Raw genomic sequence first — 25,652 nt, 5'->3', positions numbered from 1 at the left:
TTGAATACTAGAATTTCAGAGTTGGAAGTGACCTCCGGGGCCATCTAACTTAACTCTGTCTGACCAAGATTTGTCTCTGCTATTCCCAAAAGAGGTCATTTAGCTTCTGTGTGAATACTTCCAGTTATGGGGAACCCTCTGCTGCCGTAAACAACTTTGAAAGAGTTCTACTTATTGGGATTTTCCCCCTCACTTTGGGTCTCAATTTGTGTTTCTGCAACTTTTATCTACTATCCCAAGTTTCACCCTCTGGAGTCAAATAAAACAAGTTTAATACCTCTTCTGCTACATGAGAGCTCTCCAAATATTTAAATATGCTCTCAGGAGTGTTTGCTATATTTCTTCTCATCTTTCCTTCCCTCCTCACATCCAGTCCCACTCAAAAAAAAAAAACTCTTCACTCTCTTCATTAGAAAGAGGGCAGAACCCAGGGGAGCAGTGCACATAATAGAGAAGAGAAGATAAATATTCCCTAGATTGGGAACTTGTTTACTGGGGGTGCTATATCCTGTTTGGAAGTTGAGCATCAGGGGGTTTCCACAATCAAGGAAACAAGGGGGCAGGAAAGACAGTAGCTGCTTCCAATAGCTCTAATAGGACTGTTGACATTTCTCTTCCACTGAGGTGGAATGTAAAAGCAAAGAAGGGCCAAACCTCCAGGCCAGTGTTTTGTAATAGATTCATTTAATAGTTTCATAATAATTTTGTAATAGACTCATTAGCAATTATAGAGTTGTTTGGTAAGATTTATGTGTGGCTGAAATAGGCACCTTTGGGATCAAGGTGTTTCCAAGTGGACTTCCTCGTGTTTCTCTGTTACACCGTGTCCTATGTATCTCTGAGGAGATTTTGTCTATCAGGCTGGGCTAAGAACTGCTTGAGGTCAAGAAATGGAGAACATCAAAGGCTTGGGTAATAATGACTCCTTGTTGCAAGGTCATATTTAGCGACACTTTTTTGGAGTCCTTCCCTGTTCTCTTGCATATACCTTTGTTGGATGTAGTGGTTTCTGACATGTAGAAGAAAAGGAACACAAAAGTTAACAAATAATAGAATTTGTCTCTTTTGATTTAGACATGGGAAGAAACAAACAGGAGAAGGAATACACACACACACACACACACGTATGTATATATAAATTTTAAGCTAGGCTCCAAAGCAGAATAATCTTCAATAAGAGGCCGAGAGGAACTATATTGATGTAAAGGGACAGTCAAAGAAAGATGAATGGAACAGTGATAATAGTCAACAGAGATAAAATAAAGTTGTTCAAGTCTAATTTTTAATTTGTTTTCTCTACCAAGGAGAATGATCTTCACACTAGAGAAGCCAAAATAAAAAGATTAATAGAATAGAAACCCAAAATAAGATAATGAAAGAGTATGCAAGATTCTAGAATATATTATTAAAGAAGTCATTAGTAAACCTCTTTAAAAAAAGGCAGTGAGTGACTATTAAGAGCCACATGACTTTCACAAGAATGTCGTGGTTTTATCAAACCAGGCCAGATTAGCCTAATTTTTTTTAAGGATACAAGACTGGTAGATCAAAGGAAAACTATGGATCTAGTTTACCTAGATTTTTGGAAATCATTTGATAGCAGTCTCAGGCTATTACTACAGACAAGATAGAGAGATTTGGACTAGGTGATAATACAGGCAGATGAATTCAGAGCTGGTTAAATGACTTGTCATTAATGGGTTGGTATCATTTTAGAATGAGGTTTCCAATGGATGGCCCAGGAATTTATGCTTATGCTATTTAAAATTTTTATCACTGATTTGAACATAGACATAGATGCAACACTCATCTGATTTCCAGATGACTTGAAATATTGGGATGTGAATGGGTAGGTAGAGCTTAACATATTATATGATAGTCAAAATCAAAAAAAGCTTCTTACAGGATAGAATGTTGGATCAAATCTAATATGATGCTATTTAGTAGGGAGAAATATGAAGTACTTGGGTTTCCAAAAAAAAAATCAACCTTATAAGATAAAATGGTAGATTAGTCACTTTCTCCAAACTTTTTCAAATCTTCAGCAAGGCAAGTAAGAAAAAGATAGATGAAACTAACTGAGAGTTAAAAGGGATGGGACAAGTTGGTTGTAATTTTTTTAATTTTTAAAAATAATATAATTAGTTATAAAAAGTTTTATGTGGGTACTTAGGATGGGGTACAAACCCTCACAAATAATTTTTAAGAAACAAGGCTGAAAATTCTAACAATTATTTGGAAATTATGAGGTAACTTGAAAGTGTGATTTTTATGTTTCTACTACAGCTGAATGACTGTCTCAGAGGTGGGTTAACTTTTTTTCTGGAGAAAAAGGTGAAGAGACACAAACAGGGATTCTTCATCATGGACTCTTCAGACTTCAGGGGGTTGATGAACTTAGAGGGAAAAATTATGTCTTTGTTTGCACTAACCTCTAACTCAAATTAGGCATTCTCTGAAAAAAAATTTTTAAAACATTCATGAACCTCACCAGTCTGCCAAAGTGGTCCATGACTCAAGAAAGGCACTAGATGGCCAACAAATTACTAGGGAGGATGAAGGGTTCCTAAAAGAAACAAGTAAAGCTTCAGTGTGGGGAGGCGGGGGAAAGGAAGGGTACAGAAGTGGAACAAGAGAGATTTGACCTTTGCCTGCATGATAAAGAATTTAAGTGTGTTAGAGGAGAAAGGAATGGAAAGAGGCACCTAATAATCCAAATTCAAAAACAGATCTGAGGTTTTTCCTAAAGAAAAGAGAATCGGATACCCTTGGGAATGAACAGCTACTTGCCCCACCAAGAATGATAAGAGCCCCAGAAATTATCAGAACAGAAAAAGAGCATAGTGGGTGTTAAAGATTTTGTGATCAGAGGTACTGAGGCAGCTGTTTGTTGACTTGATAGCAACAAAGCAGGGCAGATATCCAAGATATAACAGAGAACTTCCGAAAATTTTACACATTAGAGGACAACCATTTGCTTCTGCTGATACATATGAACACAACTGACAGTCCAGAAAGAACTTAAAAAGTATTACCAATGAGTATAAAGTCTTGGGCAAGCACAGCACAGTTTGCATTTACCTCACTTTCAAACTTTTAAGGCAAAGGATGCAAATGAGGAAAAAATAATTTGGAAAATGACTAAAACAATGGTATCTGAGAATGAGATTTAAATTTCTGGTTTATGGTTTATGATACAGATTTAAGAGATTCCTGGCCAAAAGCTGATAAGAACACATTTGTCAGGTGTCTTGAAGATCTAATCAATAAGGTTTAAACTAAAAATGAACAGGGAAGGAGAACAGTTTATGTATATCCCCCAAGTTATATACTATGTTTATACATATAAATATATATGGTAAACAAATATATGTAGTATGTGATATATATACATATATGTGTGTGTGTGTATATATATATATATATATATAGAAATTTTTCAGTGCTTCCAAGGTGGTCTGATCCAGGAAAGTATAAATATATATAACATATACCATAAGTAGTATATACTATAGTATACCAAGTCATATACTAGGAAGTAGCCACAAAGAAGGAGGAAAAGAAGCAGAAACATCCAAAATTCATAGGAGACAATAATCTAAGAAAGGAATAAAACTCATTACCTCAATGTCTCTATACATGCCCCCAAAATTTAGTCAAGAAACATGAGGAACAAGGTATCTTAATGTTAGTCCTTGTCATAAGTACAACTGAGATTTAATAGAATAAAACACATGATTGGATTATGGCTCTAGATGGACATATTTTATTCAAAAGAAACTGGATAGATAAAAAAGAGAGGATGGTATAGTATTAAGGTAGGTATACTCATGTGAGCAAATTCAGGAACTAGAGGAAAGGAAGCTTGATGGAGAATATTTGGGTGAAAGAAAAGAGAAACAGAAGAGATGTTTGTAATTAGAGCATATGATATGCCACCTGGACAGAAAGAGGGAAGAGACAATGAGAGTGGGAAGCATTGCAATTCTGGCACTGAAGCTTGTGACATAGAAAGTTACCCCATCACCTAATTAAGTGATAGCCAACTTCAATTATCCAGACATCTGCCAGAGTTTTCTCTGCCCAAAACAGAGCAACTCATAATTTCTTGACAGCCTTAGTAATAGTTTTATCCTTTAAAAAGTGGAAAAACTGGAGAGGATTCTGGGAAGATGGTGGAGTAGGTCACAAAATTCCAAGCTCTCCAGATTTCTCCCACAAACAAGGTAAAATAGCAACACAGAATGGTTAGAAGTAAATAAGAGGTGAGGCAGAACAATAGTCCTCCCAGGACAATAGGAGAAGAATGGAAGAATAATCCCAGGGCTGAGATTTGGTCCCTGTGGAGAGTGAACACCTTGAGGCTAGTTCTGTTGAAACAGTAAGCAGAGAGCCCTGGGACTAGCTGAGTTGGGAGCTAGCCTTCAGCCCCATTCACAGGAATTTTCACCTCTGAGACAGTGTAGGGAGTCTGGCATCTGAGCGGAGGAAGATTGAGGGAACCTCTGCTGATAAGGAATTCCAGGTCCAGCTGTGCTGCCAAGACATGGCTCTGGGTGAGAAGGAACCAGCACATGCCCACTGAATGCAGCAGCAGCAGTGGGGCAGGAATGCTGCTGGTTGTGGACACTTACAGGAGCATGGAGCTCTTGGTTTCAATTCCAAGCTAGAGGGGACAACTGAAGGAGGATCTGAGCCCAGAGGCATCATCCCCCATACCTCAGGACTAGAGGTGATTTGACAGTAGTTCAACTGTACTCAGTCCTCATCAGATCTCATCTGGAGTATTGTATTCAGCTCTGGGAGTCACAGTTTAAGAACAACATTGAAAAATGGAGAGCATCCAGAGGAGGACAACCAGCATGGGGAAAGGCTTTGAGTCTATACCATATTAGGATCCATTGAAATAACTGGGCATGTTTAGCCTGGAGAAAAAGAAGCCTCAAGTTAGGTGAGAAGGTGGAGTGGAAGACGTGTTAACCGTCTTCAAGTGTTGAAGGGCTGTCATGTGGAGGAAAGATTAGACTTGTTCTGTCTGACCCCAAAGGTCAGAAGTAGGAGCAAGAGGTGAAAAGAGGGCAATTTAGGATGGATCTCAGGAAAAGCTTTCTAGAAATTCAAATTGTCCCAATGTATAATGGGGGACCTACTAGAGAAGTAGTAGGTTGCTCCTTGAACATCTGCAAGAAAATGTTAGACAACCCCTTGTGGGGAATGTATATGGTAGTGAGGACTCCTTTAGTGTTTGAGTTGGATTAGATGGCTGCTGAGATCCTTTCCAGTTCTCAAATTCTGGGATTCTGTAAAGATTATTGGGCAGTCATGAGAAATCACCAAGGAGAATGTAATTATGTATTCCAAAAACCAAAGGAGACCAAGCTATGACTCAAAATAAGTTGAGTCTAATTGTTAACAGAGGAAAAAAGATAACCAGTCAAGAAAAAGACATTTGAGGCATTCACTCACCAAAAGTCAGGTGGGAGAATACTCAACCTGAAAATACTCCCAAACAACAGAAGTACAAGAAAAGAAGGTACAATTATCAAAGGAAAGAATAATAAAATCAATTATGCCATTTTTAGAGGTTATTGTTTTTGAAATGAGGAGGCATGACCTATGGAGGCAGGACCTGTAGGTCCTGTGGGGTAAAAAAAAAAAGAATAAAGAGAGATTATCAAGGAATCAAAAAAGGCATAAGAGAATAAAGACATAAACAGATCTCAAAGAATCAAAAGACATGAATGTAGAATTGCTTAATTGAAGTACCATGAGCTAAATATTTCTCTTTCCCTCTTCCCTCTTAGTGATCTATTTTGGGGTTTCTTTCCATTTTATAAATTGGGAAACAAACATGGAAGTGAACTTATGTCCAGTTACTAGCCAGGCTTCCCTGACACTTGTCCCAGTGCCCAATTCACCACTGACAAGAGCTATCCTATAGGATTCCCAGTCTGTTTCTAATATACCAGAATGAATCCTTTCCATTTCTACTTTTCCCTGATTTTAAGAGATTTGAACAGCTTTCTTTTAAGATTCCTTGAAATATCATGTGTAGGCTCTTTTTTAGTTATGGCATTCAGATACTATAATAATTCTTAAATTTTTGCCTCAGTCTTTTTTCTAGGTCAGTTGTTTTTTGTTATGAGATACCTGCCATTTTCTCCTATTTGTTTCAATCTTTTGACTTTGTTTTTTAATATTTCTTGTCTTATGGTGTCATTGGCTTTTATTTAGTCAGTTCTAGTTTTCAAGGAGTTTGGTGCTTGAGCAAGGTTTTATACCTCTTGTGCCAAACTGTCAATTACTTTTCCAATTTTTCTTCCGTAGTTCTCATTTCCTTTCCCACTTCCCCATCAAGTACATTCATTTCATTTACAAAAAAAACATTTTTAATTTATTTTTTTAAAATTCTTGCTTCATTGGTTCTAAGAATTCTAGTTTGGTTTGTTCCCATGCTGTATTTTTCTCTTTTGTTTTGCCTATAGATGTTTTGAAATTATAGAAGGTATTGATTCTGTATTTTGTATTTGATTTTATTCTGTAACCGTATTCTGTATTCTATTCTTCTCTGTCTCTAGGTAAAGTTCAGCTTCTCCCTCTCTGAAGAAAAATACCAAGGATACAATTGCTGCTAGTTACTGTCTTCAGTGCTCTCACAAAACATTACCCAGCATTCCCTGCAAGGTTTGTGGGGTATCCCTGAGAAGCCAGGACAACCTAACCTTGTCTGAGCTTTAACAATTAAGGTGGCCTTATTGAACTCCCTAGTTGCCAATAAATCTGCCCTTATCAGTGACCTCAAGACGCAGCTAGGACCTGTAAATTGACAAAAGCATTCCTTAGAGATAGAGGTGATCCTTATGAACTGTGGGAGCTATGCCTGCTTCCTTTGATAAAACCAATAATGATCTTTCATCTCTGTGATGCTGCCCAATTAGATGATTTCTGTTCTGTTCTTTGTACTGTGCTTATAAAACTGTATTGCTTTCTTAAAATTATAAGTAGCATCTACCTAAAACCATCAGCAAGCATTATATGTAATGGGGATAAGCTAGATCCATTCCCAATAAGATCAGGGGTAAAACAAGGATGTCCATTATCACCCCTATTATTCAGTTTGGTACAAGAAATGTAAGCTCTAGCAATAAGAGAAGAAAAAGAAATTGAAGGAATTAGAATAGGCAAAGAAGAAACTAAGTTATCATTCTTTGCAGATGATATGATGATTTACTTAGAGAATCAAGTAAAAAAGTACTTGAAATAATAATAAAACTTTAGCAAAGTTGCAGGATATAAAATAAACCCACATAAATCCTCGGCATTCCTATACATTACTGACAAAGCCCAACAGCAAGAGATAGAGAAATTCCATTCAAAGTTACTGTAGACACTATAAAATATTTGGGAGTCTACCTGCCAAGACAAACCCAGGGCCTATATGAACACAATTAAGAAACACTTTTCACACAGATAATGTCAGATCTAAACAAATGGAAAAACATCAGTTGCTCATGGTTAGGCCAAGCTAATATAATAAAAATGACAATTTTACCTAAATTAATTTACTTGTTCAGTGGCATACCAATTGAACTATGAAAAAATTATTTTACAGGGCTGGATAAAATAATAACAAAATTCATCTGGAAGAACAAAAGGTCCAGAATATCAAGGGAATTAATAGAAAGAAATTCTAGGGAAGGTGGCCTAGCCACACTGGATATTAAACTGTACTATAAAGCAGCAGTCATCAAAACTATTTGGTGCTGGCTAAGAAGCAGAGTGGTGGATCAATGGAATAGGTTAGGTATACAAGTAGCAGTAGTCAATGACTATAGCAATCTAATCTTTGATAAACCCAAAGAATCCAGCTTCTGGGCTAAGAACTCACTATTTCACAAAAACTGCTGGGAAAATTAGAAAATGATATGGCAGAAACTAGCCATAGAACAATATCTTACACTGTATACTAGAATAAAGTCAAAATGCGTTCATGATTTAGAAATAAAGGCTGATACTATAAGCAATTTGGGAGAGCAAGGAATAGTTTACCTGAAAGATTTATGGGAAAAGGAAAAATTCATGACCCAACAAGAGATAGAGAGCATTACAAAATGCAAAATGGATAATTTTGATTATGTTAAATTGAAAAAGTTTTGTATAAACAAAGCGGGAAGGAGAAAATTGGGAGAAAATCTTTACAACCAGTGTTTCTGATAAAGGCCTCATCTCTAAAATATACAGGGAACTGAGCCAAACTTATAGGAATACAAGTCATTCCCCAATTGAGAAATGATCAAGGGATATGAACAGGCAGTTTTCAGAGGAAGAAATTAAAGATCTCTATAGGTATATGAAAAAACGCTCTAAATCACTATTGATCAGAGAAATGCAAATCAAAACAACTCTTAGGTACCACATCTCTCCTGTCAGATTGGCTAACATGACAAAACAGAAAAATGATAAGTGCTGGAGAGGATGTGGGAAAAATTGGAACACTGTTACATTGTTGGTGGAGTTGTGAACAGATCCAGCCATTCTGGAGAGCAATTTGGAACTATGCCCAAAGGGCTACAAAAATGTGCATACCCTTTGACATAGCAATACCACTTCTAGGGCTGAATCCTAAAGAGACCACACAAGTGGGAAAGGGAACTGTATGTACAAAAATATTTATATTAGCTCTTTTTGTGGTAGCAAAGAACTGGAAATCAAGGGGATGCCCATCAATTGGGGAATGGCTGAACAAATTGTAGTATATGAATGTAATGGAATACTATTGTTCTATAAGAAATGGGGAGGATACCGACTTCATAATAACCTGGAAAGACCTACACGATATGATGCTGAGTGAGAAGGGCAGAACCAGGAGAACATTGTACACAACCACAGACATATTGATTCTGTGATAACTAACTTTGATAGACTTGGCTCTTCTCAGTAATACAAGGCTCAAAGACAGCTCCAAAGGACTAATGATGGAAAAAGCTAGCTACATTCAGAGAAAGAACTGTGGAGTCTGAATGCAGATTGAGGCAAACTATTTGCTCTCTTTTTTTTCTCTTCTTTTTTGGTTTTGTTTCTTCTCTCTCATGATTCATTCCATTGGTCGTAATTCTTCTTTGCAACTTGACTATTGTGTAAATAACTTTAATATGAAGGTTTATCAGACTGCATGCCATCTTGGGGGGGATGGATGGGAAGGGAAGAAAATTTGAAACTCAAGGACATGTAGAACTAAGTGTTGTAAACTAAAAATAAAAAATCTAATTAAAAAAAAGAATTGGAAATCAAGGGAATGCCCATCAATTGGGGAATGGCTAAACAAGTTGTGGTATATGAATATAATTGTGTTATAAGAAATGGGTAAGATATGGACTTCATAATAACCTGGAAAGAACTACATGATATGATGCTGAGTGAGAGGAGCAGAACCAGGAGAACATTGTACACAACCACAGACATATTGATTCTGGGATGACTAACTTTGATAGACTTGGCTCTTCTCAGCAATACAAGGTTCAAAGACAGCCCCAAAGGTCTCATGGTGGAAAGAGCTGTCTACATCCAGATAAAGAACTATGGAGTCTAAATGCGGATCAAAAGAAACTATCTGCTCTCTTTTTTTCCTATATCTTTTTTTTCTTTTGGTTTTGTTTCTTCTTTCTCATGATTCACTCCATTGATCATGGTTCTTCTTTACAACTTGACTGTTGTGTAAATATGTTTAATGCGAACACATATGTAGAACATATATCAGATTCCATGCCATCTTGGGAGGAGGGGAGAGGGGGGGAAGGGAAGAAAATTTGGAACTCCAAAACCTGTGGAAATGAATGTTATAAACTAAAAATAAAAAAATCTAAAAAAAGCTGTATTGCACCCTAAATTCTGGGTCTTTTGGCCAGAGACAGGGCCATTTGACAGCTACATGCGCTGTTAATAAATGATGTTTTTGCTCAGATAATTGCTTCAATTTACCTTACCTTAAATTTCATTCCCAACATTCCCAACTCTTCTCTCTTTGTGTCTTGAGCTTCCTTGCCATCATAATAGCTCTTCATGGTGATATTCTGTTGTTGTTGCTTTGTCTTTCTTCCAGCCTACTTCTTGACTTTGGACTTAGGGCTGGGCTCTGTAACACTTCTTTACAGAAGTTTGGGGCTGGTCCTCTTGCTACTTTCTTGAGGTATTGAGTGTTGTGTTATTCTGGGATCTCAAAGACAAGCTAGGGACCTGGAATTTGTCAGTGCTCCCAAAGTGAAAGTGATCCAGGGAAAATCCAATTGTTAACCCTATGGTTTGAGCTCTGTAAGTTTCTGATCTGAGCTTGTGTTCGAACAAGAGAAGATTGCTGCTGGACTCAGCCCTTATAAGCAAACTGGAAAGCTCTGCTGATTCAGAGTGTTAGAAACATACTCACATTGTCTAGGAATGAATAAGACTCATTGGGAAGCCAGGAATGTTTTAATTATAATTTACATTTATTCCCCCTGAATAAATGGGTACCTCCCCTGAATAGAGCACAGAAGAAAGTACAAAGGACTCAGATGGAAGCCAGTCCTTTAATAGACCCTCACCTTGAATCTCCCACCAGACTCTTCATTGGCCAGATACAACCCCTTGAGTGCCTACAGTCATGCCCTCCTCAAATGGTTCATTTAAGCATTCGTACAAGCCTCTGACCTTTCACCTGACCGACCTGAGGCCTGGTTTCTGCTAAAGCTGGGATTGGGGAGGTGGGGGAAGTACACCTTCAATTCCGTGGAAACAAAACTCCTCCTTCCATTTCTTACAAGAGTGACAGAATAGTGACAGAATAGTCACTCTTTGTTCTGGGATTCTTGCCCTGGCTATTCCTCTGCAAGTTGGGCTAGAAACTGGGATTGCTACCCCATTCTGCTCCGGCGGTCTGAGCCTTGCTTCTGCTGCTTGCTTCTGAACTTTCTCATTTCTCAATACTCTGCCCAGGGCCTCCCTTCCTGAAATGTGAATACCACCCACAGGTGTGGTCAGTTCTGGCTCTGTTATCCAGAACTAGTATTGACAGAGCTGCCACTTGGCACCCTTCCCCATTGCAGTACCCCAGTATGGATCTGGGACTTCCTCCTGCCCTGGTACATAGCCTCTGCCTGAGTATTAGAGTTCTTTGGTGTACTCTTGATTTAATCTTGTTTTAATCTCCCTGTCTGTCTCCCTTTACCAACCTGGGCTGAACAAATGATTCACTGTGTCTTTTTTCCGTGTTCCCCTATCAGAATTCAGTCTGGTGCATTTTCTAGGTCTGTGGTGGAGTTCTGTAGAGAGGAGCTTGGCTGGGCTATTTCCTGCCCATACTAGTATTTTTAAAAGGAGATCATAAAAATCATTGCTGTAGAGCTAAAATGGTCTTTGGAAACCTTTGAGTACAAGTACTTCCTTTTGCAGATGAGAAAAACAGAGACCCGGAGGAGTTGTAACTTGCTCAAAGTCAAGCAGGTAAAAAGAGGTAAGATTCTAATCGAGATCCTAACTCCAAAGCCAGCGCCATTTCTTTGCTTCCCCTTTCGTTATTGGTTGCATATTCTGGTTTAATCTCTTCCTTAGTTAAGAGGAAAGAGGGGGCTTACGGCTCAGAGGAGGAAGCCATTATAGGTAATGAGGTGTTAATGTGTTAGCAAGGCATTTAGATTAGTTATCAACTCACTCCGATTGGGCCGAGACTTTAAAGGGTCACCAGGAGGCATCACCAGCCACGTTCATCCAAAGTGTTTATGTGTCCTAAAGGGTTAACAGGGTGTTGGCATCTTGGTAATACATTAACACACCTTTTCCTCAGTAACTACTTATGGTTGGGGAGGAGGAGGAAGAAAACAAACTCCCTCTACCTACCCTTATCTCAGTCATTTACACCTGGAGAAGAAATGCAGCTCAAATACAGGGAAAGCGGCCTAACCACTTGGCAGCATGTACAGAAGGAGATAAGCAACCTCTAGGGGGCACTCCTTGCAACTGTAACAGATGCCCCCAGAAGCCCAAGTTTTTACACTGTTCATTTTCTAAAGGAATCAAACCCCTTAAAGAATGTAGCAAAAAAGTGTCATCCTTTCTATTTTATGAATTAGGAAACAAAAAAAGAAGTGCACTGACGGCCAGAGACTTGGTCGCTAGCCAGGCTTCCCTGATGACAGGGGCCATCCTGCAAGTTCCAGATCCACAGATCCAGAACTGACATCTTACAATCTGTTTTCAATACACCTGAAACATAGGAAAGACAACTTTGTTACCCTTGATTCATAGTAAATATCTTTGTCTTCAGCGTGTCAATATAGAATCCCCTGTGAGGCTAGTAAGAGTGGACAGATGAGCCATTGAATCATTATGGTAAAAGTACAGAACTTGGAGTAAGGAGAGACCTACTTAGCTTCAAATCCTCACGCTGTCACTTCCTTGCTGTATAAACAAGGTAAATAGGGAACAGAAAGGAAGTCATTTAACCGTTCCTATCCTTCATTTTCTCATCCATAAAATGGGGGTATGAATCATACTGACCTGACAGAGTTGGGAGAGTCTAATGAGACAATCCATGTATCATGTCCTGCAAACCTTAAAATCCTATGTAAATTCTGCTGCATTCATGTGATGCAGTCTCTTCTTGATTTGTAGGGTATAGAGTATAGCAGAAAAAATATTGGATTTGAGGCCAAAGGATCTGGGTTCAAATTTCAGCCAAGCTGCTATTTACTATCCCCATGACTTTGGAGAAGTCTCTTAACCTCTCTGGGTCATAATTTTGTTCTTTAAAAAGAAAAAAGGAATGGGGTGGGGAGAATGAGGGGGGCAGGGGGTAGACTAGCTGATCTCTAGATTTCCAAGGTTCTTTCCACGGAGCTCTATGATTCTTTGCTCCTAAAACCATCACTGAGTCAAAGTTATTCCTTCTATGCTAACAGAGGCTCTGCTAAGCTATAGCAGGCAACATTTGGCTGTCTTTCCTCATTAACTCTCATTACAACCTTCGTAGAAGCAGAGAGCTTCTGAAGAACTCAGATCAGTTCCCTAGGGCAAGACAGGAAGGAATTGTGTTTAAGTAAATCCGAAAGCTTCTGTGGCTTCCAAGTCCATCCCCTCCAGAAATGCAGCACCCTTGGCTTCAGAAGGGCAGCTAGGTAGCTCAGTGGATAGAACATCAGGCCTAGAGTCAGAAAGACTTGAGTTCAAGTTTAGCCTCAGACACTTACTAGCTGTGTGACCCTGGACAAGTCACTTACCCCTGTTTGCCTCAGTTTCTTCATCTGTAAAATGAGCTGGAGAAGGAAATGGAAAACTATTCCAAGTGGGAGAAGAACAGACAGACTAGCTCTAGTGTTCTGGTTCCTCACCCCCTACCGTCTCCAAGTGCGACTTTAATTCCTGCCAAGAGAAGAAGTCAGATATTGGGACCAGAAGCTCAGAGACAGGGGGTACGAGGCTGGAATTGCATTTATCTGACCCCTTAAATATTATCAGTCCAGGAAATGTAATTCTAAGGTTCAAGCTAAACTCCTGATCACTATTTCTTAATAGAGAAGGAGGGCCCCAGCCTTTAAATGTAGGACCTGCCCCTTCTCACCCAATGCTAGTTCCAGAATGAACACGCATAGTAAAGAGCAAAACAAACGAGCAAGCAAAAACATTTATCTGAATCAAGAGCTAAATCAAAATCAAAGAAAATATACATTTGAGAATATAGACCAGGTCATACAGCTCAAAGGTTGCTAGAGCAAAGTGGACGGAGCTCCGGCCCGGAGTCATGAAAACCAAAGTTCAAATATGGCTTCACACGCTTACTAGCTTACTAGGCAAATCATTTACCCGTTTGCCCTAGTTCCTTATCTATAAAATGAGCAGGAGAAGGAAATGGCAAACTACTCCAGTGTCTTTGCCAAGAAAATCTCAAATGGGGTCATGAAGTCAAACACAACTGAAAAATGCCTCAACAATGGTAATACAGTTTGAAGGAGTGAGATAGCTCAGCTCAAGCAAGAGAAAGAGTCCCAAAGGGAAATTTTCTAGTACGGCAAGTTTCTAGCGTATCAAGCTGGGATATTATCAAAATACACATTAGCTTCTTCCCAGAGTCATTTTCTCTTCAGAGGGACTGAAGAGATGGCTCACTTTCTCTCTGTGTTAGCCAGAAGATGAACCCAAAGAGACTGAAGAGACTTGGTCACTCTTCTCTTCCACTTTCACCAACTTCATCCTCCTTTCCAAGTAGGCAAGGAGAGAACCCCATATCAATGGACTTTGGGGCAAGGGTTATGCCAGAAACCCTATGAAGTAGGGAATGCAAATAAATTGTGGGCCACATATAACATTATAGAGAGAGACAGGTAGCTATAGCAATCTTCTCACCAGATTTCTTTTCTGCTCATCCAGAACCCTAATTACAGTGTGAACTAAATTGGACCAAAGGCCTGATCCCGCAGTGAAAGCAACAGGGACTGATGCTGTATGGCCTGTGCATAGATAGTGGAAAATACCATGGAATGATATATATGTGTGTACATGTTATCTCCTCCACTAGCATGCATGCTCCATAAGTGTTCTCCCCTCTCTGGGCCTCAAATGTTTATATGTGTACAATGTGGGGAAAATCTCTGGGCCCTTTCCAGCTCTGAAGTGCTATATGATTCAAAGTCCCATTTCCTTTCCACCTTGGAGTCGTTCCCCTTCTTTCCACGTGATGGCAACATTGAGAGTGTTATGGCCAGGGAGCAGGTCTAGAGGTAAAATATTGTATTGAATTAGGGATGTCTTCTCCTGAGTTTTAAAGGAATGGATTTGCTCCAACTTGCTGTGGAGGAGAGTATGGTTAAAAAATAGAAGATAAGGTACAATCACAGAAATGATGCTTTTGATCACCATCAAAAGGCTTACTGCTGTTTTACTGAATTACCTTAGTCTTCTGGAAGCCAGAGCAGGGTGAGGGTGGGAGACGGCATGAAAATGTCATTATTAGCTAAGAAAAGATGCCAACTTCAAGTAGCTGATCAAAACATCACTTACTATTTTTAAAAAGCTTTATATGTATATATATTAAGAATAAAAAAGAACAAAGTCAGTGGAGAAATATGTTTCAGTCAACAACCAAAGAAAAATAAGACCCAAAAGTGAGAATATATAACAATTTTCCCTTCAACATAATCAATTTAAGGCTTGTTGTCCATCCAAGAGGACCAATGACATCACGGGGTGATGTCTTGACTTGTGAGTGAACTGTATTTAAGTGAGGCAGAGCTGCACAAAGTCATCATCCCCCTCTCTATTCTACAGTCATCAAAGTCCAGTGGCAAGACAGAAGCCAGGACAATTGGCAATGGCCCGGGATGCAGTGGATGGCCTTGGCATCTTCAATGTCCGATCAAGCTCTAAGCTCTCCACGACACCTGCTTCAGTTGTCTTCATGGCCTTTGGAACAAATTGTTCTCATCCACCCATTCCACAAGAGGAAGTCTTCACATACTTGGGGTAGATGTTCTCCTGACTCACCTATGGGTTTGAGGCGGGTCAGTTACCCTCAACCTGGTTTAGCCCATCTGCTAAGATGGTTTTGTCCCTGTGGCCACTGCATATGATATAGCTTGTTGGAGCCACGGGTGAGAACTGGGTGACACTTGGACACCAAAGGTGGATGAGCAGCCCTAAAAAGGGATGCTAGTCCTCCTAGAATACCCCATATACCCCAATTGATTTAAGGTAAATTGGTAGTAAAAGAACCTCGGACGTGGGATTCAGGATTCTGGTCTTGGCTCTGCCCCTATTTACCTGGGTAATTAACACAGTTTCTGATACAAAATAAGTGCTCAGTAAATATGTATTGACTAACTAGCTTGTGTAACCCTGGGCAAATCCCCTGTCTTGGCTTTAGTTTCCCTCATTTGTAGCCTGAGGGGATTGAGCATCTGAGTCATTTGTAGTATTAAGGTGTTGAGCTTCTAGGCTCTGATGGTTTAAGTTCTGTTATGTCCCAGGATTCCCTAAGATCAAAGGAGCATAAAGTTTGCTGTTCCCATTCAAAAGAGTTGGTATTAACTCTGGAAACAGTGACCTATGTTGTTGAGGCTTGGGGCCTCATAGACCCATTACCCTCATTCAGCCAGTAAAGCTTTGTCCCCATCTTCCTGCCTAAATTCACTGAGCCTGTGTATTGGGGATCCTTGAAGAGTTTGGCCTTTGTTTCCTTTGATTAATTTAGTGTCTTTGATTGAGTCTTACTAAGTGCTAAACCCCAGGCCCAAACCCCTATTAGGTGCTAAGCCTATGTGGGTATAAATCGGTAACTATGGTGGGGCTCCAAGTGGGGCCAATGAAGGGAGGGGCTAACACCAGAACCAATCGAAGGAGCCTAAGTTCTGGTCACTCAGATGATGTTTGATGACGTCTGAAACTATATAAAAAGAGAAAACAGAGCTATTTGCTTAGGGCTCTCACTCTTGGTGGCTCGCTGATGTGGAGACTCCCAGGCAGCTGTAACTAAGAGCCCTCCAGCTTGTAAACCCCATGTGTGGACTTTGTTAAACTCAGTAACTATGCATTGGGATCCGAATCAGACAAGATCTGACTGTTGATGTTTGTAATTTGTTTGTTTGCTCTAAAGTTCAGGGTCCTGGCTTTTTCCCCTGAACTAAGTGAATGATATTTGTATGTTGGATTAAAGTAAGCTTGTTAACCCCTTAACATTGCTTTCCTTAGTAAAGCAGATGAAAAGAACTTGTGCTTGCAGCCTTCTGTGAGCTGGTTGTTGTTGGTTTTACACCCCTCACAGCAGCCGCTAGCTGGATTGTTGCAACAGCCTGGGGCCAAGCTTCTAGGCGGACCAGATGTAGTATGGTGGGCTAGAGAATGGGCCGTTGGACCTTTGGTTTTCAGATAGGTCTGTTTAGATTTCTGATTCTCACTTCCCTCCTCCTCTTTCTGAAAGAGACCCTGGAGCTACTGCTTATCTTCCATATGAGTAGGGGACTCTGGAGCTAGTCCTTAGTTCTATTTGACTGTAAAATAGATGATGTGATGAAGGCCGATGTAGTATCCTTGTGCGTAAGATGTCCAGCCCAGATATGGGCTATACAATCATACAGTAGATTCAGAAAAAGTCAAATTACCAGACTAAAAAATAGTCATTGATAGCTTGACGTCAACTTGGCTAGAGGTCTTTAGTAGAGTGCCCAGGGATTTGTTATTGGCCTTATGCTGTTTAATATTTTTTATCAATAGCTTGGATAAATGCATAGGTGGCATGATTGGCATATTTTCAGAAAACACAAAGATGGGAGGGATAAATCATATGTTGGATGATGGAGTCAGGATCCAGAATAATCTCGACAAGCTTCATTGGGGCAAATTTATGTAAAGCCTTATATTTGTGTACAAAAGCACAAGATGGAGAAAATGTGGCTAGGTAGGTCATCTGAAAAAAATTGGAGGAGTTTTTGTGTACTGGGGCCAACAACACAACATGGCAATAAAAAGCTACAACAATAACTAGCATGATTTTAGGTTGAATTTTAAAAGTACTACTATTCGAAAATAAGAAGAGTGATAGAGGCCCATTTTACTCTGCTATGGTCAGATGAAAAATGAGTTATGGTATTCAGTTTCGGGTGCCACATTTTCAGAAGCATGCTGCCTAGCCGGGAGGTGTACAGAGCAGGGTGGCCAGGATGGTGAAAGACTTTGAGACCATGCCATGTGAGGATTAATTAAAGGAGTGTGGGCTTTTAGCTTGGGCAAGGGAAGATTCTGGAAGCTAGGAGAACTGTCTTTAAATATTTGAAAGAGTTTTCAGTCATGCAGAAGAAGTATCAGGGCTTATTCCACTTAGCTCTAAAGGGCAATATTTGAGAGGCAATGAGGTCCAACAGGGAGAGGAGGAGAAGGGAGGAGAGGCACGTAGACTGAGCCTAGAAACAGGCATACCAATTAGGAATCTATAAGAGAGATGTTGAATGCCTGAACAAGGAAGGTGACTATATGAAATGAGAGAAATGAATGGACATAAGGAGTGTTTTAGAGACAGAAGGGGCAAGACTTGTGAACTGATTGGCCCTAGGGAATGAAAGAAAGGGGAGACTCCAGGATGTTTTAAGTTTACAAATCTGGATGGCTGGGAAACTTGGTGGCTCCTTCAAAAGAAATAAGTTTGAAAAAGGAACAGGCTTAGGGGAAAGAGGATTTCCATTTGGGATGTGAAAAATTTGAGGCAGTAACAAAACATCCAGGTTGAGATATCTAATGGGTCATTGGCAATGCATGACTGGTATTCAGGAGAGATGCTAGGGCTGGATATATAGATTTCAGGGCCCTCTGCATAAAGATGACAAATGAACCAATAGGGATATTAGTGAAATGGAAAGAAGCCTTTAATGATGCTTTCTTTCCCTTTTTACACAGCTCATTTGGTAATCATTTGCTAATTTGTGGCATCTCTTATATTGTTTTTTTAGTTTATTTATGTATATGTGTGTTGGCTGACCAGTGGGACTGTATGCTTCTTGAAGGCAGTGACTTTGTCTGTATCCTTGATAACCCTTAACACAAATCTATGCTCAGAAAGAATATTAAATAAATGCATACAGTGAAATATCTAGTGAAGGGCAGTCCCCCGGGCCACTTTCGGCCATTAACTGCAGTTTGACTCTCACAGTTAGGATGGTCAAGGGATACCTTGCAGAGTTTGGCCCTGTAGCATGGCATTTGAGAAAGAGGAGTAGATGTGGAGTTAGAAGACTGTTTTTGAGTTCTTGTTACAAACTAGCTTTGTATTCTTGGACAAGTAATTTCACTTGGCTAGGCCTCAGTCACTTGACAAATGAACTAGATTCACTCTAAGGTCGTTTCTAGTTCTGGCATTCTAGGACTGTATGAGAATATTAGCATTTATAGTTATACATTATTATAGTTCTGTCTTCTGAAAAGAACAAAGAACTCGTGTCCTACATTAACTCCAACATCAGAACAAATGTCTTTTGCTGGGTGGAGACCTGATCCCACATCCCTCAGGCAAATTGAGATGAGAAAGGCAAAATGCTGATGGAGCCCTTATTGCATATTCCTCTCATGCGGGCTGAAGGAGTGCAGCTTTCAGGATCAGTGCATATCAATGGATCTTTTCCCTCATTGGCTAGTCCAAGACTAATCACTATAATCTTTCAAACGAAAATGCATTCCCTTTTGGTTTTGCATCTCAATGTCCCCATAAGATGTACATTTTGTTTTTCATTTTCAGCCCCAGTGACTGGTATGAGTCAAACAACTTTGAAGAACCAGGTGGTGGTGTGAAAAAAACAATGGTCTTGAATTCAGAACACCTGTGTTAAAGTTCATTCTCTGATACTACTAACAAGGCAAGGTAAAGATTAGTATCACCCAAACCGGATCTTACACAATAAGCCTGAAGCTCTTGAGACTATTATCTCCTTAGTTTCACACTGACCTTGACTTTAGATGTCACAAATGAAGGTGGGAAGAGCAGACCTTCAGGTAGATGCCTAATACTGCCACAACTGGGACCTCAGACACCAAATTGAATGCTTAAGGAACAAGGTTTTAGATACTAGGACTGACACAGACATGAGGATGGGTTCCTTGTGAGGCCTATCTTCTGGGGGTGACTTATGACCCATCGTTCTCAGATGTAGCTATTGAGCTGGTACTGCACGTGAGCTCAGTCTGGACCCTGGAGGCCTAGACTCTGACTCTAACTTCCTGCCTCTGTCTCCTCTAGCTTTCCCATGTTTGGAAAAGGAACCCACATACAAACACCACCTTGGAGCACTCACAGGTCCTTGGAAAGTAGAATCCCCAACCAAATGGCTTTTCCCTTGTTCTAGGGCTAACAAAGTCACAGGTTCCATTCCTCTAATCAGAGTGATTCAGAAATCTCCCTTTCTGTACAACTCTTGTCTATACTTTTGAATAACTATCCAGCTCAGTTATACTATTCCTCAGTCTTTTTCTTCTCCTGCCCTGCCTTAAATGCGATATAACCATATAAATACTAAGTATTTTTTTAAACATCCTAAATAATAAGTCCTTCAGGACTGAGTCAAATGTATCTCACCATACATGTCACCAGAAGTAAGTAGTCAGAGGAGCTCAATTCAGCTCCATGAGATATATTCTAACCCAAGATATACTAACCCAGATATACTAAAAGAAATACAAAAGAAATACAGGTTGGTTAAGATTGGAAAGCAAAACAGGAGGAACAGAAATTATGCTTGGGTTTGGCTGTGAAGGGAAAAGTGAGGAAGGGATGCATGGGGCCAACCAGTGCAAAGATGGGAGATGAAATGCCATGTGTGAAGAATAGAAAGAAGGAGAGTTGGGCTGGACCAGAGAGTTCAGGGAATAATGTATAATGAAAATGGAAAGACATCTTGGTACCCTATTTTTAAGGTTTTTAAAAATCCATACAGAGGAGTTTCTTTTGATCCTATAGACAGTAAGGCTACAGTGGAGTTTTGTTTTGTTTTTTTCTGTAGGGGAGTGGTGTGCTCAGGTCTGTGCTTAATAAAAATCACTTTGGGAACTGTGCAAAGGAGGGATTATAACAGGGATGGACTTGAGGTAAGGAGGCATATCAGGAGGCAATTGCAGTAGTTCAGGGAAGAAAGGATTCTGTGTACCTGAATTAAGGTTCTGGCTGTGTGAATGATGAGAAGAAGAATGTTAAGAGATGTTGCAAGGAGAAATGGCAAAGTTTGGCTGCTGACTTAGGGAAAGGGGGGGGCAGGAACAAGCATTGTTAAATTCCTACTATGTGCTAGACACTGTGCTATTGTGCTAAGTTCTTTCCAAATATTATCTCATCTGATTCTGACAACAACCTTGGGAAGTAGGCACTACTATTATCCCCAATATATAGTTGAAGAAGAGACAGACAGACGAAGAAGAGACAGAACTCTTCCAAGGTCACAGAGTGTGTTTTCTCTCTCTGTGTCTCTGTCTCTGTCTCTGTCTCTCTCTCTGTCTCTCTCTCTCCCTCTCTCTCTGTCTGTCTCTGTCTCTGTCTCTGTCTCTCTGTCTCTCTCTGTCTCTCTCTCTCTCTCTCTTTCTCTCTCTCTCTCTCCCCATATGTATGTATATATCTGACATCAGGCTATATCTGAGACTAGATTTGAACCCAGGTCTTCCTGAATCTAGGCCCAGCACTCTATCCAGGTATTCTCTAACTGCTTCTAAAGAGGAATGAGGAATTGAGAATAATATCAAAGTTATAGACTAGAAAAATGGTGGTACTCTGAACAGAAATGGTGAGGTTTGGTAGCGGGATGGGGAAAAAAAATTTAGGGAAAGACAATGAGTTCCGTTTTGGACTTGCTGAGTTTGAGATTCCTTTAGGACATCCATTTAGAACCATCCAATGAGGAGCTGAAGATGTGGGAACTGGAGTTCAAGAGAGAGACTATGGCTAGATGTACAGATCTGTGAGTCATCTGTATAGAGATGATAATTAAGCTAATGAGGAGAGACATAGACAGAGAGAAAGAAGAACTCAGGACAGAGCCATGATGTTGTATGATATGGATGATAAACCAACTAAAGAAACAGAAAATGAGCAGTCAGACAAGTAGAGTGAAAACCAGGAGAGAATAATGAGACAAAAACTTAGAAAAGAGTGATGATTTCGGGAGTGAGAGTAATAAGGCTGCAGAGGGGCCAGAAAGGCTGAGAAATGAAAAAAGGTCATTAGGTCTTTACATGAAGAATTAAAGTAAGCAGCTGCAGAGACATGCAAGTAGAGACATCTCACCCCAGTAGCAGGGGATTCAGATGTCAGACAGAGATGGTAGGACCATACCGGAGGATGGTTCATTAAAAGTATAGAAGATGACCTCCATCTAGACTCTCAGCTTCTGCCACAGCATTCATTGCACATTCATTTCAGACCTAGATTCCATGCTTTTCATCATAGCAGATCTCATCTGGTTAATACCCCCTCGTATTTGTTGTTTTAGCATTTTTAACAGGTTTGCTTTGTTCTTATCTTAATCCAAATGAGGACAAATGCCCAGGAAATGACATCAACCCATTTACAATTCAGATGGTGGTCATCCTAGGAAAAGTGATTTTTATGGGTCCTCCCTGTGCTTTTTGAACACTACATCCAGTAACACCATAGCCAAGTGAGAAACTGCGGCTATGTCATGATCTACAGATCCACAGGACATCTTTTTATTTATTTATTTAGTATTTTTAGTTTTCAGCATTGATTTTCACAAGAGTTTCAATTACAAATTTTCTCCCCATTTCTACCCTCCCCCCGATTCCAAGATGGCATATATTCTGGTTGCCCCATTCCCCAGTCAGCCCTCCATTCTGTCACCCCACTTCCCCCACCATCCCCTTTTCCCTAACTTTCTTGTAGGGCAAGATAGATTTCTATGCCCATTGCCTGTATATCGTATTTCCTAGTTGCATGCCAAAACTTTTTTTTTTGAACATCTGTTTTTTAAAACTTTGAATTCCAAATTCTCTCCCCTCTTTCCTCCCCACCCATCCTCCCTAAGAAGGTGAGCAATTCAACATAGGCCACATGCGTATCATTATGTAAAACCCTTCCACAACACTCATGTTGTGAAAGACTAACTATATTTTGCTCCTTCCTATCCTAACCTCCTTTGTTCAATTTTCTTCCTTGACCCTGTCCTTTTTCAAAAGTATTTGCTTTTGATTACCTCCTCCCCCTATCTTCCCTCCCTTCTATCGTCCCCCCTATTTAATCTCCTTCCTCCTTCTTTCCTGTGGGGTAAGATACCCAACTGAGGGTGTATGTTATTCCCTCCTCAGGTCAAATCTTATGAGAGCAAGATTCACTCATTCCCCTTCACCTACCCCCTCTTCCCTTCCAATGAACTGCTTTTTCTTGCCACTTTTATGCAAGATAATTTACCTCATTCTATTTCTCCCTTTCTCCCTCTCTCAATATATTCCTCTCTCATCCCTTCATTTGATTTTATTGTCAGATATCATCCCTTCATATTCAACTCATCCTGTGTCCTCTGTCTCTCTATATATGTATATTCCCTTCAGCTACCCTAATACTGAGGTCTCATGAATTATACACATCATCTTTCCATATAGGAATGTAAACAAAACAGTTCAACTTTAGTAAGTCCCTTATGATTTCCCTTTCTTGTTTACCTTTTCATGCTTCTCTTGATTCTTCTGTTTGAAAGTGAAATTTTCTATTCAGCTCTGGTCTTTTCACTGAGAAAGCTTGAAAGTCCTCTATTTTATTGAAAATCCATATTTTCCTCAGTTTTGCTGGGTAGGTGATTCTTGGTTTTAATCCTAGCTCCATTGACCTCCAGAATATCATATTCCAAGCCCTTTGATCCCTTAATGTAGAAGCTGCTAGATCTTGTATTATCCTGATTATGTTTCCACAACACTCAAATTGTTTCTTTCTGGCTGCTTGCAGTATTTTCTCCTTGATCTGGGAGCTCTGGAATTTGGCGACAATATTCCTAGGAGTTTTCTTTTTGGGATCTTTTTCAGGAGGCAATCAGTGGATTCTTTCCATTTCTATTTTACCCTCTGGCTCTAGAATATCAGGTCAGTTCTCCTTGATAATTTCTTGAAAGATGATATCTAGGCTCTTTTTTTGATCATGACTTTCAGGTAGTCCAATAACTTTTAAATTATCTCTTCTGGATCTATTTTCCAGGTCAGTGGTTTTTCCAATGAGATATTTCACATTGTCTTCCATTTTTTCATTCCTTTGGGTCTGTTTTATAGTATCTTGATTTCTCATAAAGTCACTTGCTTCCACTTGCTGCAATCTAATTTTTAAGGTAGTATTTTCTTCAGTGGTCTTTTTGGACCTCCTTTTCCATTTGGCTAATTGTGCCTTTCAAGGCATTCTTCTCCTCATTGGCTTTTTGGAGCTCTTTTGCCATTTGAGTTAGTCTATTTTTTAAGGTGTTATTTTTTTCAGTATTTCTTGGGGTCTCCTTTCCCCAGTCATGAACTTGTTTTTCATGGTTTTCTCGCGTCACTCTCATTTCTCTTCCCAATTTTTCCTCTACTTCTCTAACTTGCTTTTCCAAATCCTTTTTGAGCTCTTCCATGGCCTCTGAGACCAGTTCATGTTTTTCTTGGAGACTTTTGATGTAGGCTCTTTGATTTTGTTGACTTCTTCTGGCTGTATGTTTTGGTCATCTTTGTCACCAAAGAAAGATTCCAAAGTCTGAGTCAGAGTCTGAGTCCTTCTTCACTGCCTGTTCATGTTCCCAGACAACTACTTGACCCTTGAGCTTTTTTGTCAGGATATGACTGCTTGTAGAGTATAGAGTACTTTGTCCCAAGCTTGAGGGGCTGTGCTATTGTTTTCAGAGCTATTTCTACACAGCAAGCTCTGCCACACCAGTGCTCCTCCTCCCCCAAGAACCGCCAAACTGGACCCTGACTCAGATCTAAGCTGGCTCTGCACTCCTGCTCAGATCTGCCACTTAATTCCTCCCACCAAGTGGGCCTGGGGCTGGAAGCAACTGCAGCTGTAGTTCTGTAGCTGCACTTTCTCTGCTGCCCCCGGGGTGGTAGCCAAACTTCTTTCACTCTGTCCCCTGCAGTTTTTCCCGCTAACTTTCTCTGTTGTCTTTCATGTTTGTGGGTTGAGGGGTCTGGTAACTGCCACAGCTTACCGGTTCAGGGTGCTAGGGTCTGTTCCACCTGGCTCCCAGTCTGGTTGGTCTGGGTGCAGCCCATGCTGGGCTCTGCTCCACTCCACTCCCAACTCCATGCACGACAGACCTTACCCAGAGACCAGCCAGGCTGTCCTGGGCTGCAGCCCTGCTTCCCTCTACTATTTCGTGGGTTTTGTAGTTCTAGGATTTATTCAGAGCCATTTTTATAGGTGTTTGGAGGGACCTGGGGGGAGCTCATGCAAGTCCCTGTTTTCCAGCCGCCATCTTCCATGGGACATCTTAATAGACTGTTTAATGAAACACCCTACCGGAAATGCAGCACTGCTCCTTGTCTTAGTACCCAGCACTCCTTCCCTGGTGATCATCCCCTCTATCTCGACTATATCTTGGCAGTACTGGCTTTTGAGTGATTTGTTCCCTGATATAGCTAGTCATTTACACAGTGAAAGCAAGAAAATTTAATAAGGCCAATCCAAGACCTGATATAATTGAAGAAGAGAAGATGTACATGTATGCCAATAATGGTACCTCAGAGATTGGATTACAGACTAGTTTTAGTCTAGAAGAAGTAGTTGAAAAACACAGAAACATAATAGAATACCTGAAATAATGCCCTGCTAAGACAGTAACCACTGACTTTTATATCCCCTGATCCAGCTTCTCAGCTAAGTAGAGCGTGAAGGCTCCCAAAGCTTCAGCATCTCTCGAATAATCCAAAATAAAACAGTCTACATTGGACCTTTGGACAAGCTGTTAGAATTCAATTAGAGCTTTGGCTGACTACTTGTTTTTTTTTAATAATAATTTATGGTGGAAATTTAAATTTTGGTTTTGGGTATGTTTGTGTATGTTTCTGTACTTTTTCTTCTATTGCTACAGCTAAGACTTCTTCCATATTTGAAGAATCCATTTCTATAACTGGTGTTTAAAAACATGTAGGCTTACTGTATTATGAGGGCAGAGTTTATAATTTCAAAGAGGATC

General features: G+C 40.0%; 1 pseudogene; it reads left to right on the top strand.

The window, feature by feature from the left end:
* The first annotated feature begins 16,838 nt into the window (after nt 1-16,838).
* On the top strand, nt 16,839-25,348 carry LOC118854926 (annotated as a pseudogene).
* Nucleotides 25,349-25,652: the final 304 nt, after the last annotated feature.

The sequence above is a fragment of the Trichosurus vulpecula genome, chromosome 6 (genome assembly GCF_011100635.1).
Source record: "Trichosurus vulpecula isolate mTriVul1 chromosome 6, mTriVul1.pri, whole genome shotgun sequence".
Classification (NCBI taxonomy): Eukaryota; Metazoa; Chordata; class Mammalia; order Diprotodontia; family Phalangeridae; genus Trichosurus; species Trichosurus vulpecula.
Note: the sequence above shows the minus strand (reverse complement) of the source record. Positions and strands in the feature narration are given on the sequence as shown.